The sequence below is a fragment of the Podarcis erhardii genome (genome assembly GCF_964252035.2).
Source record: "Podarcis erhardii genome assembly, chromosome: 6".
In the NCBI taxonomy this organism is placed as follows: Eukaryota; Metazoa; Chordata; class Lepidosauria; order Squamata; family Lacertidae; genus Podarcis; species Podarcis erhardii.
Window position 1 is genome coordinate 96,883,528 of NC_138510.1, and position 19,959 is coordinate 96,903,486.

General features: G+C 44.8%; 1 protein-coding gene across 3 annotated transcripts in view; it reads left to right on the plus strand.

The window, feature by feature from the left end:
• The window catches only part of TNR (tenascin R), a 381,470-nt gene that overhangs the window by 183,501 nt on the left and 178,010 nt on the right, over window positions 1-19,959 (plus strand). The window contains exon 1 of one of the 3 annotated variants that reach the window (XM_081865106.1): window positions 15,320-15,337. The exons of the other annotated variants lie outside the window; for them this stretch is intronic. The gene's annotated coding sequence lies outside the window, so the exon portion shown is untranslated. Of the gene's footprint in view, window positions 1-15,319; window positions 15,338-19,959 lie in introns of those variants that run through there. 3 annotated transcript variants of the gene reach the window in all.

Sequence of the window (19,959 nt, forward strand, 5' to 3'; positions counted from 1 at the left end):
TCCTAACACATGGAGCTACCACCTCACAAGACTCTGCTCTCTAAGGCAGCTGCTTCAGTCATGCTCTGAGGCAGTTGCTATTGCTTCATTGCTCAAACTGCAGGTTATGCCATGTGCCCTCCCCCCACCCTGAAGTAGTAGTATGAGACTTTCCTTGGGTCACCCATCCCCATCATTTCAGAAATATACTTGTAACCATAAGGGATTGAAGTGTGTTCTTTAAGCTGTCCTTCTCTGGCCTAATGAACTGAACGCCTAAGATTCCAGGCTGGGAGTCGTGCAGGAAACCAGCCTTGCCCTTTGGGCATCCCCATTGCTCTTAATAACACATATATCCCATAATTTCAGAATTGTTTAAAGAGCAACAGTCTGTGTCGACAGACTCTTGTGAGTACTGCAAGGCAATCAAGCCATCCAATCTCCAGTAACCTGTGCAGAACACTAGAAAGTATTTTTAAAAGCTGAATGAGTTCTCATTTGCAACGTGCCCCCCAAGTTGATAGTACCAAGGCTGGGTGATAGCATGGAACAGTAGTAATGATGGTTAGAAAACAACAACCACAACAACCCGTGTGTATGACTATGCCCAAACACTTTACATTGTGCCAATAGACCATGGAACGTTCTTTCCTGTTAAGAGGGGCTAATCTAGATTCTTTTTTAGCCACGTCCAATTCTCTGTCCCTAGAGTAGGCAACACAATGATAAAGTTAATGGACATTAGTGTGATGTTGGATAAAAATTAAGTGGTTACCAGCTGTAATGTAGAGGTTGAGTAATAAGTCATAATAAGTTACAACAAGTTATAATAAGGATTTGCTGAATTAAGAATTTGAATTGGAATACAAAAGGGGGAGGTGAGAGGAGGTCTGGGAAACAAGTTAATGGAAATGAGTAATGGAAATTATATTTGTTTTAATTGTTCTTTTTGTTTTTGTGTTTTTGTATTTTTATTATTTCTTTTTTGTGTATGTTTATTTTTGTTGTATTAATTGGAAACTTTAATAAATATTATATATATATAAAAAAACACACAATGCCCTCCAGATGTCCTAGGACTCCACCTCCCATCAGTCCCAGCCAGTACAGCCAGTGGTCAGGGATGATGAGAGCTGAAGGGGCCACATCTGGAGGGCCATTGAATGCCCTCCTTTGTTCCATCCACTACATGGCATATACGGATTGTGCAGAGCAGCCATTTGCCTTAAAGGCTGAGTCATCAGCTCTAGAGATCTTCCCTTGGGGCAGCAAGTCTTGTGTCCCCAGATGTCTGCTGGGAGTTCCAGTGGGTTTTTTTAAACTCTAGAATGAAGAAGGTTCTGGTTAAAAAGAAGGACAATATCTTCCGAAATGACAAAGAGCTTGTCATGAGCCCCACAGGGCTGTCTGGATCGGGCTCAGTTTGGCAGGCTCTCCTGGAGGAGGAAGAAACAAAGGGGCAATGACCTGGGGAAATCTGGGTTGTAGGGTGAATGAATGTATATGTGTGTCAGAGAGAGGTAGGAGGGACAAGAAAACAAGACTGCTACTTTAGGACCTGTGTGGGACTTCAACAGGTTTCTAACACCTTTGGTTTCAATGAAATCTAACTCAAGACATCACAGCTTCTCTTCTCATTTGCCTTTCTAACTCACAAACCCCTTGGTTCCATTAGGTTTCTCCAAGGATTTCAGCTGACGAAGCCACTGAGCCATCGTGATGAGCTCCAACTGCTCTCTCCCTATAGCCACCTCTTGCTAAGTGTCCATCTACCAAACTTCAGAGAGGTTGTGTTATAAATGTACACAGTGAGCAATTGTTGCACTCTTTAGCAGGCTGTCTCATGGGCATAAGAGGAATGGATTTCCATCAACTCCTGGGTGCCAACTCCCAACTAGTTGAGAAGACAGGCAAATCCACCATGACTCATCGACGTGGCAGGAAGCTAAAAAGCACATACCGTAGCTAAACTAATGGGTTATTTTCTGCTAAGTGGGCAAAGGCTCCAGAATTAACCACTGTAAACTTGATAAATGTTAATAAAGGAACCCATAAATTTCCAACCTTAAACCTGGCAGAGCTGGGGATGGATCATAGGCTGCCGTCTGGGAGGCTGGCGAGGCTCCAAGTCTGGGCAGTGCAAATGTTGATGCTGAAGTTGGCCAGGAACCATTTGCTGGCTGTCAAGTACAGATGGTGAGGTTGGCCAGCTGCCAGTTGGGAGGAAACCAGCTTGATACAGCAATAGGGATTGCTCAGGCCATAAAACTTGGATGGCAACTTGGCAAAGGTAGAGAAAGGGACAGTGGAAATATAGGTAGCCAACAGCGCTCTGTCAAATGTTCTCCAGTTTCCATTTTGGGACCAGGAAGGAGCCCTTTATGTGGGATGGAAAACACTCATTGTGCTAATATCCTCTCTTTTTTTTAACCTGGTGTAGTGCCACTGTTTCCCCTGGTGGCGGAAGGAAAATGGGTGCTTTCTCAGCTTGGTTACACCTTTTACAAGGCAACACACAAATTACAAATTGTGACTTCCATGTAGGTGATAAGTGAAGATAAGTGAAGCCATCCTCACTTTGCTCAGGGGCACATCATGCATTACACATGTGGGTGTGTTACTGAAATGTGTACTTAAACATGAGGCTCAGTTGGTAGAGTTTGAGCCATGGGTTCAAGCCCCACATTGGGTGAAAGATTCTTGCATTGCAGGAGCTGAACTAGATCATCCTTGTGGTCCCTCCCAACTCTACAATTCTATGATTCTATTAATCTATGTAAACTGTGATCAGGAAATGTGGACCAACTTGTGTTTGTAAACAGATCTACCCTACATAACCACTAGGAGCCCTAGGCTGGCTACTGTGACTTCCCACGCACGTCCATACCACATATTCAGATCATGTAGCTTCAATCTAAAGAATCCTGGGCACTGTAGTTCACCCACCACAGAACTACAGTTCCCAGCACCTTTAACAAACTACAGTGCCTAGGGTTGTTATTTGGGGGGGGGGGCAATGTGCTTTAACTGAGCATTTAGCTGCATGGCATGGGTGGGATCCTCTTGAGTCTCTTTCTGTGACAAACCCAAGTCCCCCCCCCCCGAGTTCTTCCTTCAGATTATCCATGCTTTCAGCCTGGCAGCTTGAAAGGGGAAAAGAAAAACCCACAATGCCATAACTTCTGGAGCAACAGTAACCCCTATTCAATGCAATATCCTTGTGCCTCCCCTTTTAATTTCCCATTCTCCTCCACTGCACCACAGGTGATTGGGGATTGGAAGGGGCAGCTCTGCCTCCGTCTTCAGCCCTGGTACTGTTGGGCAGAGAACGACGGCCCTGGAGGATGCTTAGAAACAACTGATCCTTTAATGGGCAGTGCGGCTGCTGTGGGCAGCAGAAGGGCAGAGAGAGAGAGAAAGAATAGGGAAGGATGTGCATTCCCACTAATGAGAGAGCCAAAAGGGTGGCAGGGAGAGTAAACAAGATTGATAAATGGATTGGAGAGTCCAGGAGGGGGGATAGAGAGGGAAGGGATGAGAATATAAATAGGAAAATCTAAAGGCTGGGGGAAGGTGGGGAATATGCAGCCGGATGGTGAATATAAAAGAAGACAAGCAGATAAACACAATGTGGGGAAGTGACAGAGATGCAAGATGGCTAAATAAGCAGCAAGACAGATAGAAAACATTAACAAGAGAGACACGGCTGCCAAGAGGTATAGGGAGATGAGTAACCTGTGTGAATGTTTAAGGAGAGGGATGGACACCAAGCAAGCATAAAGCCTTCAGCAAAAAACATCCAGCTACAGATATATAGTTCCTAATTGGGCTGGAGTGTAGCTGGGTTATTTATGAGCTTCCTAGGGTAGAACTACAATAAAAGCAAAGGGGAAAGATGTTGGGATTGGGGTTTCATGAAGGGAATTCACCTAAGGACAGCCGACAACACAGCCTGCCTGGATGTTTACTTGCAAGTAATTTCCCCCGAGTTCAGCGGGCCTTACTCCTAAGTATGTGTGCACAGGATTGCAATCTTTAGGGCATGTCTGTACCATAAATGTACATTGCTTTCAGAACAGTTCAACTATCCCGGCTTCGCCCAAATTATCCTGGAAATTGTAGTTTGGTAAGGGTGCTAAGAATTCTGTTACAAATCCCTGGCCGCCCTTACCCCCTGCCAGAAATCTAATTTCCAGAATCTCTTGGGAGAAGGAATGACTTGGGAGAAGGAATCAACAATGCTAAGCAATTCTCTCTACCTGGGAAGCAGGACCATCATTTAGGTTGAAGCATGTGGGGAACATTTGCCTTCTCCTTGTGATCATTCCTCAGGGAGGTATCTTATTGCCACTAGTTATTACAAGAAAATGAGAAGGAAAAAAGCAATAATCATAAATGGTATTAAAATACACTGGTGGTAGCACATTTCCATGCAAACTCCTTTCAGTTTGCATGGAAAGCTACCCTATGATGAAAACCAGCTACAAAAAGGGTGTTGTGCCACTCACAGGCCAAACAATGGAAAAGGAGCAACCGTAGGTGCTTCGAAATGGCATTTGTTGTAAGCCCAACACATTTCAGGGGTCACAGAATCTTTTTCCCAGGGCACATTTTTAGCAACATTTCTGACACATAGAGATGCTGCATTTTCTCCTATTTCTCCAGCAGAATGCTTGGAAATGAAAGATTGTATTTAAATGGAGGGTGATCCTGGAACCTTCCACATGCAACCCCTGCCCTGGGGTGGACCAAAGTTGTTGAGCTTTTATTTAGGAAATCAAAGTTTTGAGCTTTTTTAAAAAAGGGGAGCTGTCAAAATTCTGCACCTGCTGATTTCAGTGCCCCCTTGCAGTGCCCGAAATGCCAAACAGTCATTGTGCCGCTTTACAGACCCCTGAGATGCCCTACAGACCCACCCCATGCCCTGTGCAGCCCCCACCCCCACCCCCACCCCCGCCTAGCTACGCTACGCTACTCCATGCAAGGCACATGCTCTGCCACTGAGCTGTGCCTCCTTTAGGTTGTAATGGACATTACTAAAGCTTGCAATGGCGCCCATAATGGGGAGAACATTGTCAGTCGGAGTCTGACATCACTGGTCCACTGACTCAGTGAAAGATAATAAATATAGCTCCTTATATATCACAAAAGGGACAGATATTACATTATAGAATCATAGAATCATAGAGTTGGAATAGACCACAAGGGCCATCGAGTCCAGGAAACACCATCAGAGCACTCCTGACATATGGTTGTCAAGCCTCTGCTTAAAGACCTCCAAAGAAGGAGACTCCACCACACTCCTTGGCAGCAAATTCCACTGTCAAACAGCTCTTACTGTCAGGAAGTTCTTCCTAATGTTTAGGTGGAATCTTCTTTCTTGTAGTTTGGATCCATTGCTCCGTGTCCGCTTCTCTGGAGCAGCAGAAAACAACATTTCTCTCTCCTTTATGTGACATCCTTTTATATATGTGAACATGGCTATCATATCACCCCTTAACCTCCTCTTCTCCAGGCTAAACATGCCCAGCTCCCTTAGCCGTTCCTCATAAGGCATCGTTTCCAGGCCTTTGACCATTTTGGTTGCCCTCCTCTGGACATGTTCCAGTTTGTCAGTGTCCTTCTTGAACTGTGGTGCCCAGAACTGGACACAGTACTCCAGGTGAGGTCTGACCAGAGCAGAATACAGTGGCACTATTACTTCCCTTGATCTAGATGCTATACTCCTATTGATGCAGCCCAGAATTGCATTGGCTTTTTTAGCTGCCGCGTCACACTGTTGGCTCATGTCAACAGTGTTCCCATTTATGTTCCCATTTTATGTAGACTATTGCTATAGGAAGGCCTACTCATGGACTTTTCTACTTTATGTCCCGTGGGAATTTTGCAGAGGGTCTCTGACATCCTTGATTTGGAACCGCAGGCATAAATGGGATATGCTTGGGAGCATGTATGTAAATACAGATTTGCCCATGACTTTCAAATGCATATCCCCATCCTTAAACTTCTGGTTACTTTGCGCAAGAACAGACACACCCAGGTGCTTGTAAAGTTTTCTGAGGGAAAGCAACTAAGACTAATCAAGAAGAAGGTGTTTCAAGTGCAGCCAGTTGTCACCAAGGATCAGGCAGAAGTACTATAAAACAAAGAACTTTATTTAATCAAGCTTCTTTAACTCCTAGCTCTCTCTTATCCACCTGCTCTCTTTCTGTATTTTCTGTGCTGAATCACTTCCTGACATCTGTCCCCTTAACCTGTGCCTTTTCTCCATGTCACCAAGTTTCTCTCCCTGACTGCTGTCCTAGCCCTCTTAATTAGTCCCACATACATTGATACAGAAGGTGGGTTCGGGATAATAATCCATAGCAGCAGAATTGCAATGTCCACCTGCCACATCATTGTTCCATCTCTGCTCTTGGCCTTTTCACCAGGAACTCAAGTGTCTTCTTAATAGGTAGGACCATGCCTTCACCCACAAGCTTCTTCCAGTTGCTGTGACAGCAGCAAGACTGGAATGATAGCTGCATCTCATTTCCTTGATGCATGTTCCTTTCTCCTCTGTTGATTGCAATGACCTATGGCTAATGTATGCAATGCATTTTGATCGATTGCTTTGCAAACGCAGCCCATCCTTAATCCTGGGCCGATGACGAAGCAGGCAAAGAGAATCATGTCCTCTGGACAAGTGACGCAGCTGGGGTGCAAAACTCCATGTAATTTCATTGCTTCTATTGTTGTAGAATACCTTCACAAGAGGATCTGGGTGCATGTGTCCTGTGGATAAGCCAGGGGCTTTACTGAGGCCTCTGAGTGGTATAGTCTCTCAATTTAGATGGCAGATGGCCTGGAAAGTTGGAAGCAGACTGTATCTGATACGCTGCCTTCAACCTTTCCAGGCAAAGTGATGCCCTAAATCAAGCAGGGTTGTCCACATGTGTGCTTCCTTCACCATCCCATTAATTGGTTTTGGAGAAAGGAGAAGGGTGTCCAGGAAACCCCCATTTTAGGTGCGACCAATATGTGTGCAATCACGCACGCACACACAGTACCGAACCTAGAAGTGACCCGGAAACATAACAAAATGCATCACTAAGGGGCGGGGTGGGGGCAGGGGCAGAATGTGGTGTTTCAGTAGCACACAATTTTATGTAAGCGTGCAATGACCCAGAATGCAACTTCCACACAAATTGGGGGTTGCCAGTATCTAATGCCTTGTTTCTTTTGTCCATTCCCTCAACACTACTTCCTTGCTTGACACAGCTGTCATGTTACAGAGAGGCAGAATGCTGGGAACTAATATCCCTAATTGTCTATATACTGCATTTATTTATTTAAGTATACAATTTCTGAACGAGTCTTGCACTACTGAGGGATGGGAGGCTTCTTTGTTCCAGCTTTCCAGATGAGACACAACACAAGTAGGCTGGTGTGTGCCTTAACTTCAGAGCACAGCAACAGATTTCAGGTCACGTCTTGCCCTATGGTTTTATGCCCTTGGGATAGTCATGTTTGTAGCCCAGGAGTAGGCTAGTGATCTGCATTGCTCCATGACCTGAAGCTGCTTTTTCTTACATTATCATCTCCCTCTGTCGGTCCAGCCTGGCTTGTTGTTAGTTTGCCTTGTGGGCTTGTTCCAAGAAGACAGGAACCAAGAGAGAACAACACAAGGTCTCAGGAACAGCCTGTCTTCTGCTGATGCTGGGACAAGCTGATCCTATGAGGGTGCCATCAAAGCTGCCTAGGTCTCTGCGTCTCAACTCAAAGACTCCACCCAGCAGATAAGGGCTGAAGCCTCTTGGCAACAGAGTCATATGTCATTCTCTGGCAGTTAATACCCTTAGGAAATGACATCTGTCAAAGAGGTAGCATGGAAGTCAAAGGACTGCCTCTGTCACCTAACCTGTGACAGGGATTTGACGGAAGAATACTGTGTTTGTGTGTGTGTGTGTAGTAACAGAATTCTGTCACATGTTAGTGTGATCAAGAAATGAAACCCAGCATGGAGGGGTATGTCCATAGGAGCAACCTTAATGGCTGGAACCACCAAAAAGAAAACTTTGACTTCACCCTAATGGTGAGAAGAATTTACTTGCTTCTGTATAAGGGAATGGTTGTCATACACATCTGTGGAGTAAAAATTAATGCAACCTCTGGGTATGAGACCCAGCCAGAGAGAGAGAGAGAGAGAGAGAGAGAGAGAGAGAGAGAGAGAGAGAGAGAGAGAGAGCGCTTGAATAGAAAATCTCTTCTTCCTCACAGACCCCAGTTGCCACAATAATAGCAATTTTGCTATTAAGTAGGAGGTAGTAAAAGGAGTGAGGCTCTTTAACCTTGCCAGCTCCTGCTTTGTTTTGCTTCTATTTACTGTGAGCATGACAGCAGGTATTCTGAAACTGAATTAAAATCTTCAGCCCATGGAGTTAACTCTTCTTTTTGATGCAGTTTGGGAATGTGCTTGTTTCTCTCACTGGTGGGAACCAGTCCTACAGTGCTTTTATTTTTATGCACAGATTATCATTTTTGCCCCACCCACTTCCTCTTCCAGGAGCTCAGGATGTGCATAGCCCCCACTTTTTTCTCACAACAACCCTTTGAGGCAGGTTAGGCTAACAGAGAGTGGCCAGGGCTTCGAGGCTCAGCACCAATTTGAGCCTGAATTTCCATGGTCTACGCAAAACAATCAAGCTGCTGCACCACACACCTATTTTATGTCAACACACCCATTTTGTGCAGTGCTGGGTCTGCTTTCCCTTAACTCTGCACACAGCAGCCCTCCCCCCTCCAGCATTTTCCATTTCCCCCCTTGTCATTTTAGCACTTTTGGGATTTGCTCAAGGGAAGCACTTCATCTGTATTCAGCCGAGTTGATATTTATTCTGCAGGCATTTGTATTTTATTTTTTTATTTTTCAGAGCCATCTACCCTGACATTTATTTTACAGCCTGGACCCGAAGATATATCCCTTCCAAAAGCAAGATTCACGTCATGCTAATTTCCTGCAGCAGAAAGATACCAAGCGTAAACAAATGCTTCCTTCCTCCTCAAACGAACGCGGCCCGACCACTCACTCCTTAGACATGCCATTCGCACAAAGGTCTTGATATTAATTGCATGGCCTTTCAGAGGACAGAACTTACTGAACCTCTCCCAGTCCCAGGCAGGGCCTTTTACACTCTGGCAGCTAACAAGCCACAGGCACTAAGACGGGGTTTCCCCCTCTTCTGTCGATGGCAACGAATTCTGCTGAGTTGGAAAGATGCTTGTGGATAGACCATCCAATAAACAGATGAGGCATTTGGCCCAGGCGTAAGTTTCTGCCATGAACCAGCAGCTTTATGTAGGTTTGTATATATGTAGTATGTATTGTATTGTATTGTAGTATGTAGTGTGTATTGGTTTACAAAATAACAGTTCCCTGCCCCAAGGAGGTCACCTTCTAAGATTCATAAATACAGTATGTTAGCTCAGTGACATGTCTCAGGGCGGACTTTGGTAAGCTTTCATAATATGGTGCTCTGTGTGAGGCCAAAATTAGGCACCCCAAATGGATCTTCTCTATTTTGGAGGGTATGCAGAGGTGCCAGCTTGCAAGGGTGATGGGACTGGGGACAAAGTTGCATGCATGAATGTCCCAACATCACACATGTGATATCAAGACATCAGGAGTCGGGGGTGGAGTTGAGTGGCTCCAGTGGCTGGCAGCTCCTCCTTCTCCTCTTTGTGCCACCACCAGTGGAAGGCTGCTTCAACTCTCCTTCCCCTCCACAGCAACAGGAGGAGGAGCCGGCCACTGGAGCAGTGCCATGGTCAGCTCTATCCTTCACCTCTATGATTTTTGGACATGGGGGGCAGCCCCCACCCCCAAATTACAAGGCCCCCCAAAAGGGCTTGCCTCCCTGGAGCTGGCACACCTGCGCTCTATTGAGTCTCCTCATTTTAGCCCCTGCCCAAAAGGTTTTCTGGACTTGGGTTCCCCCAAGCCAGATTCCTCTTGTGCTGTTTTGGCTACATAAGGACTGGCTCTTGGATAATGGTTTTTCTGCTAATATGCAGTTCAGAAGCCTTTGGAATCAGCATATTCAAAAACCACAGTATGTTGGAAGGAAACATTTTACAAAACCTGTTTTAGTTTTTTTCTGTGAGACAGGAAAATGAGACCCCAACCTGCTCTTACTCCAGCAGGTCATTTTTAATGGCCGAACTTCTGTAGCTCCCCAAAAGCATAAAGAACATTAATTAGTTCTGAGCTGTGGAAACAGAAGGAGAGGGACAAGTGCTAAGAACTGATATTATATCATTATCCTCAGAGTCACCTGGCTCTGCCTGCATTGTAATTAGCATGAGCAAAACTTCAGACTTCAATTAGCAGGGCAATTTGTCCTCTGCTATCCTTTGTATGGAGAATTTTATGTTGCACGCAGCAATCCAGTGTCAGTCTGCTGCAGAATTTGGAACCCTGTGGCTCTGAAGCAATCACTCTTTTCCATAAATGCACAATTAATGTTCTAAATTTCCAGTGCTTTATTGCAATTTAAAATCTTCGTCTTACTGGCAACCGCGCCTGAACTACTTGTGGCTTTATGTCTTTAAAGGAGCATGCTTAGTCAGGCTGCTTTTATTTTTGAGAAAAAAGATGCTTTGGAAAGAACCCGCCCAGAACTTGTTCCCAACAAGGATTGGGAACCTAGCCAGTTTTCTGCTGCAAATCCTTCTCTCCTTGTTGTTTTTTGACCCCCAAAGTGCTGCTTATGGTGAAAACAGGATCCATGGGAACAAAATGAAGGCAGGTGGGGAGCAACTGTCAGCAGAAACCTGGCATGGGGTTCAGCACATGCTGCTTCTTCAAAATAAAAGCAGCCAGGATAAGACCCTTGGCTTGTTAGGATCCCTTCCAGCTCTGCAGTTCTATGAGTCTATGTTCTGTTTATCTGGCAGCTAGGACCTGGGAGACCTGGGTTCAAACCCTCCCTCAGCCATGAAGCTCACTGGGTGGCTTTTGACCAATCAGTTTCTCAGTCTAATTTACAACCCTCAGCCTCACCTTTGAAGGGCTGTTGTGGAGATAAAATGGGGAGGGGGGAACCATGTATGCCACCTTGAGCTCCTTGGAGGAAAAGTGGGATATAAATGTCATTACACATTTTGTTGTTGTTGTTTAGTCGTTTAGTCGTGTCTGACTCTTCGTGACCCCATGGACCAGAGTACACCAGGCACTCCTGTCTTCCACTGCCTCCCGCAGTTTGGTCAAACTCATGTTTGTATCTTCGAGAACACTGTCCAACCATCTCGTCCTCTGTTGTCCCCTTCTCCTTGTGCCCTCCATCTTTCCCAACATCAGGGTCTCTTCTCATAAGGTGGTCAATGTATTGGAGCCTCAGCTTCAGGATCTGTCCTTTCAGTGAGCACTCAAGGCTGATTTCCTTCAGAATGGAGAGGTTTGATCTTCTTGCAGTCCATGGGACTCTCAAGAGTCTCCTCCAGCACCATAATTCAAAAGCATCAATTCTTCAGCGATCAGCCTTCTTTATGGTCCAGCTCTCACTTCCATACATCACTACTGGGAAAACCATACTTTTAACTATTTGGACCTTTGTTGGCAAGGTGATGTCTCTGCTTTTTAAGATGCTGTTAAGTTTGTCATTGCTTTTCTCCCAAGAAGCAGGCGTTTTTTAATTTCGTGACTGCTGTCACCATCTGCAGTGATCATGGAGCCCATGCCTCCATTTCTTCCCCTTCTATTTGCCAGGAGGTGATGGGACCAGTGGCCTAAATAAGATGAAGGGTGCTATGGCAGATGCATTGATGCGCAGCAGCCTGGACCAGGGGCTCGTCCACACATCAGCTTGTCCAATGCCTAGAAAGTATGGGTCTGAGAGGTTTTCCACTCACTCCACACTTTCTAGGCGCAGGTCTTAGCAGAAAATGTCATGATACCAGCCCAGAAAGCTACAGTATATACTTTTTTCAATCATAGATACAGTATGACAGGCATATAGCTTCTGACCCATTCACAGTTGTACAAAGATCTGTTTCTCTCTCTCTCTCTGAAAAATTAATAGAGCTGGTATGACACAGTGGTTATAAGTGCTGAACTGTGATCTGGGAAATCTCCCAGGACAAATATCAGCTTAGCCATGAACTCTCTGGATGGCCTTAGGCAAGCTTCTCATTGTTTCTAACCCTCACCCCCATCTGCAATATATATGGGATCATAATAGTGGCGACATGGCTGCAGCAAGAATTACTGTGAGGCGCAGTGCTTTCAGCTTGTAGCAGGAAAAGCACTGTATTAGTGTCCTTGCATATTTCTCACAGTATTTCTGAATTGCCTTTCCCTGTCTGTGGTGCCAGTGGCAATGGCCATAACTGAGCAAAACAGTCAAAATTCTCCCTATAGCACCCACTGAGTGATGAAATGCAATGAAGTGTAGGGTCCTTTATCTTTGCAGGAGGTGGAGTTTTGGTAGATGCAGACTGTCATGTCATGGGGGTGAGAAAACTACACCGGCACAATTTGTCTCTTTAACCCCCCTTGCCTGTAGTCACTCCAAGCATTTATAGAGCGTATCATTTTTTATTTCTGGCATAGGCTGTGTTTCTCACTGTTCATCTTAAAGGACTGTTAAATGTTTACAGTGAAGTAAAATGTACGGCTCAGTATATGCAGCGCATGTATATACTTCATTCTCGCCAATAAACTTTTTGCAGGCTTCAGAGCAAGGTCATTGCTTTTGCAAGATGAAGAGTGGTGGTTAAATTAGGTGTGTACACATTTATGCATGCAATGAACCAACTTGAGATAACTGTTTAATCCCCTAACAAACATTCTGTAGTCTATAGATCATGGTTTGCAGGTTACACATCAAACATTTTATAACATGCCCGCTTTATTTGGCTATTTGTGTTTTGTGGGACTCGGCGCAGCTGCAAAGATTTGCAAAAAAAGACGCCATATAATTCTTGCAACCACCAATCTATGTGAGACTGGTACTCTAGGAAGTCTAATTGCAAGAAGTGCATTTACTGAGTCCTCAGATCCACCTCCCAGCCCAAATGCATGCCGGCTGGGACTGATGTGCTGAGGGTGGTGATTTTGAGGTAAGAAAAATCTCAGTTGTGGATTTTCTGTCTCTTGCACAACTGTTAAATCCAAAGGAATAGTGATTACAAAGGTTGGGGGTTTGACTCACAGCTGGTTTTAGCCTCCCTCTTGGAGTCTCCAGGGAAAGGAATTAAATCTCAAGATGCAGAGCGAGAAGCGCCAGAGCCCATCCCAAGCCTTCCTTCTGCATTCTAACTGTCCAGTGACACATTTTCTCCATTCTCACTCCTAGAGCGACTGAGGCACATGCAGGGGTTTATGGGCTGATATGGGTGTGTAAGAGGAAAATAATTGTTATGTATTGAAGTTCTCACCCTGGGCCAGCAGGGGAATACTGTAGATAGTTATGCAAATGAAGGATCGAAAGTGACGTTCAGTGATTGGATAGTTTTAGAAAGTTGCTACAGTAACTGTTGTACTGGAGCTCTGTATAAGCAGGCTGACTGAGCCCTTCAGTTCAGTTCTGTTCTGCCTCTGAATAAACAAGAGCTGTTTGAAGAATTGCTGTGTCGTCTGATATGTTCACCCACAACTTAACAATAATCATGCACTGGAGATCAGTCACTGAGAATTTTGAAATCTCTTTACAACACACACACTCACCAGCTGGTGCCCCCTTCACAGCCCCTGCTGCCAGGCTCTGCATCTGAGCTCCTTCCAGACTCCTCCATCTGAGTTGCAAAGCCTCTAGGACCATAAGGAAAAGCAGCAGCCAGTTGCAGAGGCATTTACAAACAAGGTTTCATCAGGTTCAGCAAGGCAGAGTCTTATCAACACTTTGGACAGAGCAGCTTGTAAGGTTCAGCATGAAGCATTTCCCTCGACCAAAGCAGAGCTGTCTCTGCAGAGGTCAGTGGCCTTCTGCAGCCTTATGATGCCTTGTGATTAAATTTGCCTACTTCTGGGGATCTAGCCATTATTTTAAAAGGCCACTGTCTGACATTGCAGCCATTGGCTCCTATGGCATGGGGGTAATGGGGGGACTGTACTGGGAAGATGTACTCCAAATCCAAGGAACATATCAGAGCAACCTCCTCTGGCCTGGAGGAACAGTCGCTCCTCAAAACACGTCTACTGAGTGTTCCTCTGGGCATAAGGGGACTTCAGGCCAGAGGGCATGCTGGGCCTGAGAGTCGACCTTGCACAGGGCTGAGGTAAATTTACACTGGCTCTGTGGTACAAACCCTGGGACTTGGCAAGCAAAGCCATCAGTGGCCTAGCCCTTCAAGTAATTGCATTGTGTGCCCACTGGGCCTATTTGCCATTGAACAGGATTGCTAAGTAAATGTGTTTCCTGAAACCAGGCATCCATCTCCGAGATGCTCAAATGATGGCTGGTACGCTTCTATTGATTAAGTCATAAAGCTGCTGCTTTCTGAAGAAACATCAATTTCAAACAATTCCAAACGCCTCCTGTGTCTCTTGGGAAGCCAAAATGCTGACTTGCATTCTGGTGTCTCAAAATAGAGCTTGCCCATGCTGTGTCAAGAACAAGATTGTTAACTCCCCACTGCCTATTAGTTATTTGTTTTTATTATTATTATGTTGCATAATTCTCAACTCTGGGTGATTTACTAACCTTTGTAATTAGAAGTAGTACAGTGATTGGAATATCTTAACTTACAGTGCAGTGCTCCTTGTAAGAAATGTAGTTGTAATGAGACTACTCAGCAGTCACATAGTGCTTGCACATGAATTTCAAATGGTCTATAGCCTAGTGTAAAGGAAAATCTCAGGTCCTGAGGCTGAATGTGGCCCCCTCTCCTATCTCATCTTCACGACTCTCCTTGGGCCACAACCAGAGGTGGAGTGGGCCATTTTGCCACCTGAGGCAAAATGGGAAGGTGTTGCTTCCCTGTCATCCTCATCAAAGCCTTGCTTGCCAGGATTGTGTGGTGATGGCTTCCGGTGGAATCTCATAGAACTCTCACGAAATCTCACCGGATGAAGCAGTTGCAACATGTGACCCCAGCAGCAGCTAGGCCCAGCAGGATGCCCATGAGGGCACTGCCTTGTAGATCCTGCCACCCAAGGCAGGTGCTTCAGCCTGTCTCATGGGTGAGCCAGCCCTTTTGCCTCTGGCCTCACCCACCACTAACATGTGGCTCCTGGAATGTTTCCAGTGAGGGAATTCAGCCTTCTGGCCGGCACCCATGCAAGCTGGTCAGCATGTTAGCACCATGGTTTTCACACTGTGTCTTTGGTCGTCCTGGGGTTGCTCGAAAGCTTCTTCAAGCAGAAGGTCAGTGCTGATAGGTAAGGTTCCTGAACAAAGTGACAGCTACTACCATATGAAGGTACAGTAGATGAAGGCAGAGAAGGCCTCTGAAAGAGAGAAGTAGATGAACAGAGTTTGGGATATCGCCCTCTTCTAAGTTGAGCCATGATCAGCTTGCCAAATTCTGGTTCCCATTTATTAGGTATATAAACAGGAATAGTGAAAGATATCATACGCAGGTGTTGCAGGCTGCTTTGGGGCGAGGCTATGTGGTTAATGGGTAATTAGTGAGAATATATTCTTATAACCGAGACCCTTTTCTGTAAGGAATGTATGTGATAATTGCTACAGCTCTACTCGACATACTAAGAATAGTTTATGTGCGTTTATTTGTAGTGGTTTATCTGATGTTCACTTGAAAACATTAAAAATAACTTTTTTAAAAAAAAAAGGCACATGGAATGGGATTGTGAGGGTGAAGGCAGACTCTAGATATGGTAGAAGCAGTTTGAACTTGTGATGGAGGTTAATCAGAACTTGAGGGAGTTGAGAATATGTACAGATGCCTCCCCTTCAGAATTTCCCACTCCATCATGAGTCAAACCCAGGTCCTGCTATACTTTATGGCAGCTGCTACTTCTATTTCCGTGTGCAGAAATAGAATGCGCAGGTAGCAGAGAATATTCAGGCCTCATTCTAGGCAATGTGTCCTTCACAAGGTGGGGGAACTGGTCTGGCTCCCTCACCCCGCAAGGAATGTAAAGTCTGAAGATGAGCCTCCGTGTAGGGACTGCACCGCACACTGTGCATAATTTCTGAGGCAATAAATGTCACACAAATTGTCACTAGTGCAATTTCTTGCCCTGCACAGAAGGTGGCAGGCTTGTGTTGTATGTAGGCATGGGGGGTGGGGGGTTTCAATTCAGTTCACATTCCAAGACAAAGCTATCCAAGTCACACTTTCTGAAACAATATGGGAACACAGCAATCCTTCAAAAATCTCACTTCTCAGGTTTTCCACTGCAGTTCTCTAATCAAGCAGTGTGTACAAAAATACATGTATTAGCAAAAATAACATACAAAAATGTAGTATATTAGGAGGAAGTGCTTTTCAAAAATGTGATTAGGCAAAATTGCCTACAAATGTGAATATATTAGGAGAAATTTGTACTAAAATGCTGATGAATTTTCATGAGGAGCTTTTTAAAAAAGCAATTACAAACTCACGTGGAAATGTAGGAGAGAGAGAAAAGAAGAAACAATCTCTAACCATCTAAAACTATGAACATGTTTTTAAATAATCACTCCTGAAAAAGAAAATCACAGATATTTATGTGCATCCCTAATAGAACAGGTGGAACTGTGACCTCTATCATGAAGGAATTATAAAGACAATAACAAATTAGCATTTTGTAAATTTAACGAGTTAACAATCATAATGAAAATGTGCTGCTAAGTTAGTATTTCTGGCAGGTGTGACAATGGAAATACACTGGGGAAGCCATGTGCTTTAAGTGTACGGTGGGAATGTGGCCCATGGCCGGCCCACCCATGAGGGAAGGAGAGGTGACTGCCTTGGGTGGCAGAACCCCAATGCAGATCTTTATTCCCCTGTTGTTCCTGCAGCAGATATTAACTCACTCCTTCTTTTCCGGCAGGGAAGGGGGTGTCATTTTTTGGTTCCTCTAAGGTGCCAATATGTCTTGGGTCAGCCAGCCTGGATATGACTTGTGATAGAAGTCACAGCTACTACAATTCTCTATTAAAAGCACATGCCCTCCTCACATACTGAACTCTCTTTCCTGCTCGCCTAAAACTACCTAGGCAGCACACACTCACACACAACTCAGGAGTGATATTGTAATGACTAAAAGACCATCTTTTCACCTGACTGCCTGCTAATGATCATATAATGTTTCTAAATCTCCAGGATATTTTGGTAGTGGTGGAGTGTGCAGAGAAAGCTTTGAATATCTGCTTTGGAAGACTGGTGTTGTTTTACATCCCATGGTCTGTCTGTGATGCTTTCTGGTTCCCCCATCCTCAGTTTGCATATGTTTAAATAAATAGGTATTTACAAAAGGCATCAATTGTTTTGCATAGCCCCTGCCCATTAGAATCATCGAATCATCGAATCATAGAATCATAGAATCATAGAGTTGGAAGAGACCACAAGGGCCATCGAGTCCAACCCCCTGCCAAGCAGGAAACACCATCAGAGCACTCCTGACATATGGTTGTCAAGCCTCTGCTTAAAGACCTCCAAAGAAGGAGACTCCACCACACTCCTTGGCAGCAAATTCCACTGTCAAACAGCTCTTACTGTCAGGAAGTTCTTCCTAATGTTTAGGTGGAATCTTCTTTCTTGTAGTTTGGATCCATTGCTCCGTGTCTGCTTCTCTGGAGCAGCAGAAAACAACCTTTCTCCCTCCTCTATGTGACATCCTTTTATATATTTGAACATGGCTATCATATCACCCCTTAACCTCCTCTTCTCCAGGCTAAACATGCCCAGCTCCCTTAGCCGTTCCTCATAAGGCATCGTTTCCAGGCCTTTGACCATTTTGGTTGCCCTCCTCTGGACCCGTTCCAGTTTGTCAGTGTCCTTCTTGAACTGTGGTGCCCAGAACTGGACACAGTACTCCAGTGCTTCTTACTGTTTGTTTTTTGTCATAAAGCAACATGGACAAACATGAGCCGCGCTGAACAAAACTAAGCTAACAGGAGTCACGCATGATGCAGCCCATAGACTGAATAGACTAAGCTCACAGGCTTAGCATGAAACTTTGCATCTCTAGTCATAAGCACATCAATTTCTTTCTTGCTTACTTATCTGCTTACTTTTAAAAGAAACCACTAATGATTCTTAGAAGCTGTGTTCTGAATGCCTTATATAAGAGCCATCAGTGAAAAGAGAAAGCATGAAAGAGTTTGAGAGAGATCTACTCTGCTAAACCCTATGATGTTATTGATTATTTTATAGTTAAGAAGAATGCTGCTTTGTTCCCAGATCCAACACCTACACTGAATAAAAATGCAAAAGGTTGTGCTGCAAGCAGAGATTATCTGGAGAGTCATGCTATCCCTTTCCCATTACTCTCCCTTCAATATATCAATCCATCCTTAGTTATTAGAGAGCTTTTTAATGTGCTAGATATCTGTTCTGCATTGTTTCGTTAGTAATGCTTTATGGCAGAATGATTCACTCCCCGTGCCATCCTCATTGACACTTTTGATGTAAAACTGAATTGGTGTGTCACACTAACATGCAACACCTCTTTACAAGGAGAGGTCAAGGGACAGGGCAACATTACGTCTAGAAAGGATCAGGTTTCTATTTTTGCAAGAAACTCTGATTGTGTGTGACCCATGTCGTGCACTTCCGCATGACTAGCAGGACTAAGCAATAAGTTTTATTCAAATTTTGCAGCTTCAGTTTATATACATTCTGTTTTCAATCCTCCCCTCAGGGGAATAGGAGTTTAAGGTTCCAACTGCACATGACTGTGATTTAATTTCCACATAAAAAAAAAATGCAAATAGCACCGACATCCAGAGTGGGGTGGGGTTGTACTTATTGTAACAAGTGTATAACCTGCTCTTCCCCTCTCTGCCCCTTCTTCTGAGGCTGCTATTTGCATTGAGAGGAAATAGCCCATCTGCACTAATCAAAGATTCTCTCTCAATGCCAATAGCAGCTCTGGATGAGCAACGTTCATCAGGATTGCAGAAGGGGAGGGGAGGGTTAAACTCCTCCTCCAGAACTGCTGTGATTCCTTAATTACTAGGCCCTACTCCCAGCTGATACTGTTTGCTGACAGGCTAAAGGCAATGACACATTTACTGTCATATGTAGTTTGGCCCTGAGCCTGGCTCAAAAGGCATGATGAAAGTGAGCTGGCATATACATTAGTATTTACTCCCACTCGCACCACTGGGGTCTGAAGTTGAATACACATGGTGTTAGCCAGAGACCCTATCAGGGGTCAGCAAACTTTTTCAGCAGGGGGCTGGTCCACTGTCCCTCAGACCTTGTTGGGGGCCAGACTATATTTTGGAGGGGAAAAAGAAGAATTCCTATGCCCCACAAATAACCCAGAGATGCATTTTAAATAAAAGCACACATTCTACTCATGTAAAAACATGCTGATTCCCGGACCATCTGTGGGTCGGATTTAGAAGGCGATTGGGCCGGATCCGGCCCCCGTGCCTTAGTTTGCCTACCCATGGTCCATATCTATCCTGTAGTTCCTTGAGAAAGGCTGTTGGTTGATGCACTTTCCTTCAAACCAGCTTCCATCCAATTCAAAACGGTAAGCTGGACAAATTTGCATTCCCTTTTAGATAATTATGATTTCATTAGTCACTCCTTGCTTCTCCTATCTCCAGGGCTTTTCTTCTAGAAAAAAAGGTGTCAGTACTGCATACCCTCGAGTACCTCCAGAAAAAAGCACTGCCTATTCCTAATTTTGCAGTGAGAACTGTCCTGATCCACTTGCCCAAAGGGAGGTTCATGGGAGTGGTTGGACCTGCGGTTCAAAACAAAGTTCCTTGGGTGGCAAGACCTGCTGTTGGCTTATGCCACACTCAGGGGCAGAGGAAAGGGGGGTGCACCACCCCAGGTGTCTTCGCTGGGGGGGGGTGACATTTGGCGCACCAC